This window comes from Rhopilema esculentum, chromosome 9 (genome assembly GCF_057945365.1).
Source record: "Rhopilema esculentum isolate cy_ngs chromosome 9, ASM5794536v1, whole genome shotgun sequence".
NCBI lineage: Eukaryota > Metazoa > Cnidaria > Scyphozoa > Rhizostomeae > Rhizostomatidae > Rhopilema > Rhopilema esculentum.
Genome location: NC_142823.1, coordinates 10305273 through 10315168, shown reverse-complemented (window position 1 = coordinate 10315168; position 9896 = coordinate 10305273).

The following is a 9896-nucleotide window of genomic DNA, read 5'->3' as shown; positions in this document are numbered from 1 at the left end:
TTCTTAACAGCCTTTTAAATTTATAGTATCATTTTAATTAGTTAATACTCTGATTAGTTAATTACTATTTATGTTTGGCATTTAATTGCCGTTCCCCAATAAATCCCCTGTTCGGCATTGACTTCCAAATAAGGGCACGTGTCTTTCCATAATCAGATAATCACATGATCCAAATAAGGACAAGTGTCTTTCAATGATCACATGATCATTTTGCCTCATAAAACTTAGCCGCGAACAACAACCCCACATTGCACTTTCGCATATCTCTGATTGCATATCAACTTTGACGCATTCAAACTTGTAAGTACCTTTTATTCATTGATTTGCAACTTCCTAATTTCATCATTTACAGTAGTAAAATTTTTTGAATAGACAAAATAATTTAATGCATTAAACATCCCTTTACTCCGGATTTTCCGTTGATATTGCGTATGACTTATTTGAAGATCTTGTTTACTTTTTTGATTAAAATATGTTTCATAATTATTTTACAATTACCCTATGTATTTATCAGTGGGTAACCAAAGAGCTGCGTACATGTGGAAGCACCTCACTAAGAAACATTGACCCAAAATGGAAGTTCATCAAAAGCAATTACAAGAGTGCCTTATTTCCATCTTAATGCGAAGCAAGCCATCTCTAACACAAAACAATTTAGTTTTGCACCCCCTAGAGAAATTTCACGTTATGCCATTTCGACAAAAAATCCTATCTATAGTTAATTCTTTAATTCTAGTTTTGACCTTATTCTGTTTAGTGATAATTCTAAATGATCAGGACTTCTACTTATTAATTCCCTTCAAATTTGTTGTATTTGTCACGTTTATGAAATGAACCATTAAACAAATTTAACTGTAACACCGGAACCTTTCACATTTAAAATGCATGCCAGGGGCACATCCGTACCTGTGCATCGGTTCTGTGCACCAGTCAAGTTGTATTTAAAATACGCCATTTTCAAAGGTTTTTGCATGTTGAATATGAAGTTTGTGAAAAATATTAGTTGCAATACCATCAAATGTTACAGTGCCATTGAAATTAATAGGCAGTCTATTTCTCTTACACTCTTTTTTATAAGAACAATTATATTAGAACAGGAGCCTCAAAATTTGTCAAAAGTTAAGAACAAGTTAAGAACACCCAATTAATTTAAGAACAAATTTAGAACAATCCAGCCTCAGATTGCCAAAAAATTAAGAACAGTTAGCCTTAATTTAAATTTACTTGTTCTTATACAAAAGAGTATTGCTACATGATGCTTACATACAGTTTGAACTTTCATTTACTTAAAATTTATCTCTTGATATAGCTTACAAAATGGCTCAATGTAACATTGAAAAGAAATTAAAGGAGCTGGCAACCTTTCTTGACGGATGCAAAACATCCCTTTCCAAAATTGAGAAGGGGGATACCAACCAAGAAAGATTTGCAGAGCGAAGCTGCAAAGTGCCTGTAGCTGCCTTGAGGCTCTTACGAAAAATCTCAAAGAGTTTTTTTGTGAATTAGAAATAGGAAAAGACATGGATGATTCTGACTTTTATTGGAAATAAAAGACATTAATTAATTGTATATATATATGCATTTTACGTTTAGATTGTTTACAAATATGCAAGTTCATTTTGTTTTATCTTTTCATGTCTCTGATTTTTAAAGATGAAGTAAAATCACAATTATTATAAAAGTTTCAGCATTTTCAGCATTTTATACACTTTAACGAAAGAAAACTTTAAAATCACTTTGACTTTTATCTAACAAAATTTTATTTAGGAAAATCAAAATGTTGAAAAATGAAATAGAAGCGTTTCATGCAACCCATCCAAAGAATTTCAAATTTTTAGCTTCATAAATCGTCCAATTCCTGTATCAATAGGCTGCACTTTGTCATCTTGATTCTTTGGCAGCATGTAAACACTTGCATTGCATTTTGTCCTGCAAGCTTAATGAAATTCTTTTCTTAACTGGAAAGATACATTGTCAGCAAAAATGACATTTTCCTTTGACTTATCTGCTGCTCCTGGGACTAAAGTGTTTTCTGTCCATTCAAGATTGATTCATTGTCCGTCCATGCATTTTTCTGGAAGTATACATCAACACGCTTGTCATGTTTGGTCAGTTCTTGCAATGTCACATTACCTTTTCCTCAAAAAATTATTGTAGATTTAAATGTTTGCTCCCCTTTGGCTCTGATACACAGCTGTAATGTTGGCTGTCTTTTTTCTAGTCCTAGTCAATTTTTAGTCTAGTTTCTAGTCAATTCCTTCTGGTGCCAGTCGTCTTCTGTGGCTCTTTGCAAACTCAGATTGAGCAACAATACCACGTTTAACACTGAAAGCAATAGCAGCATCTATTTGAAGATTTATGTCATCTTCATTCACCATTAAAAATTTTAGTGTTGATGGTCGCATAAAGGGCCTCTAAAGCATCCACGATGTTCAAATCAATAGCTTGAATTTGCTTTGTTAAGATTTTTGTCTTTGACATAACATTTGGCATAAACATTAATGCCACAATTAACTTGAAAGACCTGATCTTTCCGAGGATATTCTTTCCTTTTATTTTGGCCCTTGCACCTGCTGATTCCATCTTCTTGTTCAAGGCAGAAACAATTCCGTCAAAAGTTGCCCAAACTGCAGTAATTGAGTCTGAGCTGGTAACCCAGTGCAAGTGCACTCTCTATATCCATATATTTGCTGGAGGGCAATGTAGCGCTTGATACTCGAGGTAAAAAAAAACACAAATCATTTCTAGCGTGTTGAACATAGCTGCAATGGTGGCACTAGCTTCAGGACTATGTTCCACAGTTGTGTTAATCCTATGTGCCAGACAAGGAAGGTATGGTATATTCATTTCAAGATATTGCAGTAGTCAAACTGAGCGTATGAAGAAAAACGAGTTTCAATTTGCTGAAAAATGTTGTTTTACTATTTCCACAAAGAGTCTCCTTAGATCCTGTTTATAGCTCTCTCTCAGAAATTTACGTTTTCTCGGAAGTCCGTCTTTGGTCTGGCACTCTTCTTGACTGTCTTCCCACAGTGATTCGAAAGCCTCGGCCCTGTCTTTATCAAGCTGCGACTTTAACTCCTCGATGTGCTTCATACAGAAACCAATGTCACAGATTTTTTTGAAGCACATTATAAAGCACGTCAGTATAGCCAAATACGCGGCTAGACTTTAAGAAAAAACACATTTTGAGGATCTTGCAAAAAAACACTATACCCTCAAGCCTTGGCGGTAGCATCATAATCCCAGTATACCCTGATGGTTATCCATGCAGCTCGAAAAAAAGTAAATTAAATGACTCCGGTAATCTTTGATTGTTCGGTAGTGACAGGATGCAAAGTTCCAGCGCGTGAGGGCAACAGATGGCAATCTCCTTTGCATGAACTCAGTGAGAGCATGAGAGCATTTGGTTGAATGTGCAAAGAAGGCTGCAAGGCCATTAAAAGTTTGGAAAAATATTTTGCATTCCTTAATGGCAGAAACTCCTTGCTGTAATACTAAATTCAAAACATGAATATAGCAGTGGGTAAAAAGAGCTAATGGGTATTATCCTGTACTTTTTTGAAGTCCGTTCACATGTCCGATCATTAATGAGGCACCATCGTATGTCTGACAGACAAGTTTTCCTGCAAAGTTTTGCTTATTTGCCGTCTCAACGATGTGTTGTCCATTTGCAGTCCTATCTTCTATTACATCCGTAAAACCAATAGATCGTTCACAAGCTAGACCATTAAACATATACCTGATAGGAGTTGAGAGCTGAGATTTGCTTATTATATCTGTTGTTTTGTCCAGCATAATAGAAACAAATGAGACACTAACAATTTCCACTTGGATTTCATCTATAATGACATCAGCAACTGCACGAATTAAGTTATTTTGAATGTCAGGAGAAGTTCCTTTAAATACAGTGGCATCTTTCATATGGGTCTCTAACAGCGTATCGTACTCGCTGATGAGTTCCAATGTATTAAGATAGTGACCTTTGTTAAGCGAGCTGCTTGATTGATTAGGTGCTCAAAAAGCAAGTTCCCGTTTTCCCTGAAAATAAACAATTTCAATCAACCGTTTTAAAATCATGTGGTTCTTTTTCACAAGCTTGTTATGTCTGCTAACAGTAGCTTGAGAATCAATCAAGGTATCTATTCTCTGGGTCCCGAACATTTTCAATTGATAAGAGAACTGCACATGGTTATGAGAATTTACGTGCCTCTTCAGCCACAATGAAAGGGTGCTTAGGTTTGAGAACCAGTTGGTACTCCAAAAAGTAGGCATGGCCAGCAAAATAATTTAAATGAAGAGATACTCCTATATTACCCTGTAAGCCAAGGAGTACTCCTATATTGCTCTTCGCTAAAATGTCTTGTGTACTTTCCTGCATAAGTACCATTCAACTGAGGCAGTGCTGCAGTTGGCCTTCCTGTTTGAATTACTCGTAATTTTTCAGAATAACTTCTAATGCTAAACGGCTTGCGCCCAGGCCTACCGCATGCCCTAGTCTGTAAATTATACTGGCAACTGGCAAGCCTTTGACTTGAATTACGGAATGCGGATCATGACAAATAGACTATGACGGAAAGACTAGACTATTTTTCTCTTTTCAACAGTCAGAAAAGAAAAAAAACAATATAAATAAATTTGAAGTGACGTATCACTCAAATTATATTCGCAAAAGGCAGCTTATAGGCAGAAAAATATTGTTGATGATCAAATATTTGTGAATGCTTGCTCAGGTCGACCGCAAGCTCCAGTCTGGAAAATTGTAATTTCCCTCAGAACAGATTTACAGAGCTGCACTTGGAGCTGCACTGAAGCTGCAATGGAGCATTAATATTTCTTCGGAATCATTTTTGTCAATGAAGAAAGTAGTATGTGGAGGGGCTTCAGTATTTCAGATTATTCAAATGTCGAAATTTTTAACAACTTTGTATTCATGGAAAAATAAACAATGAGCATGTTTGCACTAGAGGTCACTGCATGCTATTCATGTCTAGAGAAAAAGGCCATTAAGGAATCTGACTTTTGTTGTCTAGAAGAGAACACTGTTTGAGGAAGAGATCATTGAAAATTTCAGTTTTATTCTGAAAGTTAGTAACTAAAATGTCATTTATAATAAGTGGCGGGATGCACGTAATTATTTTCTTATTTATAATCTTATTAACTGTTTCCCAGAACCCTTTGAAGGGTCACACAATTTTTGAACGCGTTGCGACTGCCTAATTTAAATTTGCCAAGTTTGCCAAGTTTTACTGGCAAGGAAGACTTGGATTGTTTTGCTGAGCAGTTGACTGCAGTGTTACACTCATCTGGTGTTCCTCTTTTCAATCGCTGCCCTATTTAAAGCAGCAAGTGGCAAAAGATGCCCGTGCTTACGACATCATTTGCAGTCAGGAATCAAAGAGTCCTTGCCCTTCGCTTGATGCTAGTGCTGATGACCATCGTCAATGGTTTTTCTTTGAGTTTTGTTGGACCAGCGGGGTGTTCCAAGAGAGTATCTGCCACCTTCTGTCAAGATATTGAACGATGGCGCATGGAAAAGTAGAAACAGTGGCTGACTTTGCCCATCGTTTTCAGGAAACGCATTATCCCTAGAAAAGCTGGTTCCAGGCATTCACTGTCTGGCTGCTGGAGATGACCTCGAACTTCTGCATGCCTTTGGCATAAAGCTGAAAACGGAAATTTCGACAGAACTTCTCAGCAGAGATTTTGCTTTTCCGTCTCTTGCCACCCTCATCGAAGCAGCAAAATGGTATGAACTTCGGGTTCCTCTTTTAGTAGATTTGCAGAAAAATTTTGTTGAATGGCAGTCTGAAGCACATTTTTCAGCTCCTCAGAGAAAAACCGTTGGTGAAAAACTTTGTTGTAATTTTCATAAATTTGATAATGTTCATTGTGAGCTTCCAAATGGTTTATGCTCCAAAGGATTTATTCACTGTTGCACTTTTTGTCATAAATTTAATTGCAAGGCTAAGTTTCACAGCAACCGTAAATCTGTTTCTCCAGCTCAGAATAAGAGTTCTCGTTTTAATAGTTCACGGAGAAGTCCTTATAATAACTAACCTAATCACCACCTAGCTAATGTTGCTACTTTTTCTTCTGATTTGTGTCAGAATTTCGAAAAACTTCAACGTTCCACTTCTGTCACACCTGCCTCTTCACAGCAAGATCCTCTTTTGGGTTACCAGCATTAGCTTCTCCGCCCTCTGCCTTAGTAGTTTCCGGAGGTGATCTTGCTGGTAAAATCATTTTGTGGACCAGAGTTATCACAGCAGGTGTTTCCCTCCCGCCTCCCACAGACAGTGGTTGCTCAGTCTCCTTCGTGAGTCAAGCTCATGTGGACACTGTGGCGAAGGAATGTCCTCATCTTAAGTTTAACAAAATTGAGCAGCCTTTTAGCATTTCCGTTGCTAACCCTTCTGCTAGCTTGCAAGCAGTTGGTGTTATGCAGGTTCCTATAGTTTGGGGAAATGGACGTTCCTAGACATTGTCAATTCTGGTGGTACCTACAATCTCTGCCAAAACTCCTTGGAACACCTACATATTTTGCTAATTTTTTGCTTTGTTGTATATTTCACGTGTTTCTAATAGACAAACCCCCTCCCCCCTAAAACAATGGTGCTTACAATGCAGTTTATCACAGCAATCGGTAGAAAAAGGTTTCCCACAAAAGTATGTCTTAACTTTCCTGTGAGACAACATTGTTTGAAGGGGGGGGGGGGCGGATGCATCAAAACGTTGAAAATATCAAGTGTTCTAAGAGTTTTGACAGTGATTGTCTGAAACCTATCTGGAATATCAAAAGATACAGTAAAGTAAACATGGGGTAACATAGGGTTTTCGGGAGGGGGAAATGGATGCATCAAAACGTTGAAAATATCACAAGTGTTCTAAGAGTTTTCACAGTGATTGTCTGAATCCTATCTGGAATATCAAAAGGTAGAGTAAAGTAAACATGGGGTAACATAGGGTTTTTGATGGTGCTGATTTGAAATCTGATAAAAAAATCGCGATTTTTTAATTTATTTCTTCAGTTTTGGTTTTCAGTTTATAATGTTTGTACAATTTCTCCATCAAATGTTGTCCGCATTTGTCAGGAGGGCTTGAACGGAAGAGGGGGAAGACAAAGAATAAAAGTACAGGACGTCCGACAGTTTTGAAAGAGAGGTAAAAGCAAAATTTTTAAGAACATTAAAAGTGATGAGAGATGAAAATTCAAATATTAGAGTGGTGGATATAGCAAGAGAAAGCCAAATAACGGACGTTGGCTACAGAAGTTTGGTCAGAATATTGAATAAAGCTGGGTACAGATGTATATGACCCAGACGAAAAAGAGTTTCAAATGCAGATAGAAGACACAGAGTTTGTTATGCAAGGGAGGCCTTTAAAATTTACGACGAGATTTTTTAGACAGACGACATCCTGATTTACTTAGATGCTGTTTCATTTACTTAGATGCTGTATACATAAACAGAACCCTTACAGGGATGCATCAACGCAGAGTGGAAGAGTTTGGAGAAAAACAAATGAGGGTCTGAAATACACCATTAAAGAAAGTAAAAGCCTAACAGAGGGTCAAAGATGTCATGTTATGGTGGGCGATGCATTCTCATCAGGCGTCATAATTGCTGAAGAATATGACAAAATGAATGGACCTTCGTTTGTAAAATTTGCTGAAACAACATTTCAACAGGCACTTTTAGAATGTGCTGTTTTGAAAAAAATAAAGAGAAACTGCTTTTTGTAATGGTTAATGACCCTAGCCAGAATGGTAGAGTAGCCAAAGATGCCCTACAAGAAATTTGACCTGAGCTTGTCAAGATACCACCAGGATTACCAGATCTGAACCCAATAGAAAATGTTTTCCACAACGTAAAAAGGAAAATGTTGAGAGAAGCATTACAGGAAAGGTTAGAGAAGGCTTCTAAGGAGAGGGTGTTACGGACACTAGCCAATTGCAGTGATTCACTCTTTGATGGAACTATCAAAACTATGCATAAACGTCTCAAAACGATAACTAAAATTGGAGGATACAGAACAAAATACTGAAATGATGTAAATTTGTTTATAGTTGTAAACATATATGTTTATAGACAGCTAAGTAAAATATGACATGGCTAAAAATGCACACATAAATCACAAACAAGTAGAATTTTTTACAGCATGTTTCCTTCGCACCTACAGACATCAGCAAGGTAGAGAAAGTGTTTTGTGATTCCTTCAGATTTCATGCTTATCTCTGCTTTTGTGTGGAATCTTCAACTTAATCATAGCAGAAAATTGGCATCTCATTATATTTCAATACTTAAAATCATTAGACCTTACACGAAATTGAATTGAAAACTATTGGTATTCAAATGTCGTAGTCCAATCTTGTAGTCCAAAAATGTCTTCCCCACGGTTAACAGTCACGGTTAACGATTTTTAAAATGCTTGCCAAAGTTGTGTTAACGAGAAAAACAAATCCAGATTTTGCCAAGTGTGCAATTTAGGTTTCAAATGCTCTATAAACTTTGAATTTAATTTCATACATGAGAAAGGAGAAATTTGAGAAACAGTCCACAGTCTACATTTTTCTTGAAAATTGAATTTGATATGATCTAAAACTATTCCATTTTCAAGTGTTAACCATGAGTTTTGCAAATCCAGTCTTTGTAATATGAGGCGTGCGATCGCACATGCACGCCTCCACACGCATAAAATGGTCCAAGGCGTGCTAATGATCACACGGGCAAAACAAAGAATTTGCCACAAAAATTTTTTAAAATTGCTCAACACAAAGTCGCCAAAGTCGGTTCTGTTGTTGTCCAAGGTGTTGTTAAAGTATTCCCATAAGCGATTTAACAACAGCGTCAAAAAGATCGCTTAACAGTTAATACGACAAGATCGCTCAGTTGACCCAAGGGGGATTAATCTGCAATCAATACCTGGTGCTTACTGTCAAAACCCGGCAATTTAAATTTTCGATCCAAGAGATGTTTTCACTGTTCGATTGATTATTCTGTTCTTCCGTAATAATGGCGAAAAGAAACAAAGTGGAGCTGGCAACATTCATTGGTTGGGGAAACAATGAAATTATCGGTTTCAAGTCAGAAAAGATGATGCTACTTCGATGATGCTGATGGAGTATTTAGTACGATGAAGTGGTTTGATCAAAAGCAATGGAACGACAACAAGGATTACGGGTTCCCAGAGATCACTGCTTTTGCAGCTATTTTCAAACATCCCCTCAGCGAGACGAAGTTTGACGTTTCGAAAGCTCTCAAGGAATGGAAGTCATTCAAAAATACGTACAATATAATGCTTATGGGATTGAAGCAAGAAAGCTGTGGAAAAATACGCTTTCTTACAGGGTAGACGAGTACCCAAACCTGTGCATTCTGGCAAAGATAATGGTTGCAATATCTGGCTCCAATTCATCGGTAGAGAGAGCATTCAGTATTCTCAGCATATTATTGTCAGATAATGTCACACAGGGTTATGGAGATGAGACTTCGCATCGCAGTCAATGACATTATATGGACTGACGATGAAAGGGAGAATATTTTGAAAAGGGCAACGGAGATCTATCTTTCGAAAAGCAGAAAGCGAAAGCTGGATAATTGCAACAGTTTGTCAAAGAAACCGAAGCTAGATAAGGAGGAGGAAGCTGAAAAAAGCTCTGATGAAGAAGAAACTGATGGTGACTGTACTTTTTTTTAATTATTTTAAACTTGTTTTTGTGCCCAAAGAAAGTGTGTTCATTTCGACATTTGTGTCATTTCTCTACCCATTCCTTCTCATTTGATTCCAATTCCAAAGGAATACCGATCTAACGGTAAGATATTTTTTATGAATCTCCGCTAAGATATTCATGGGTAATAGAATTTGAGTAGGGTCCACCGTAATAGAATTTTTTT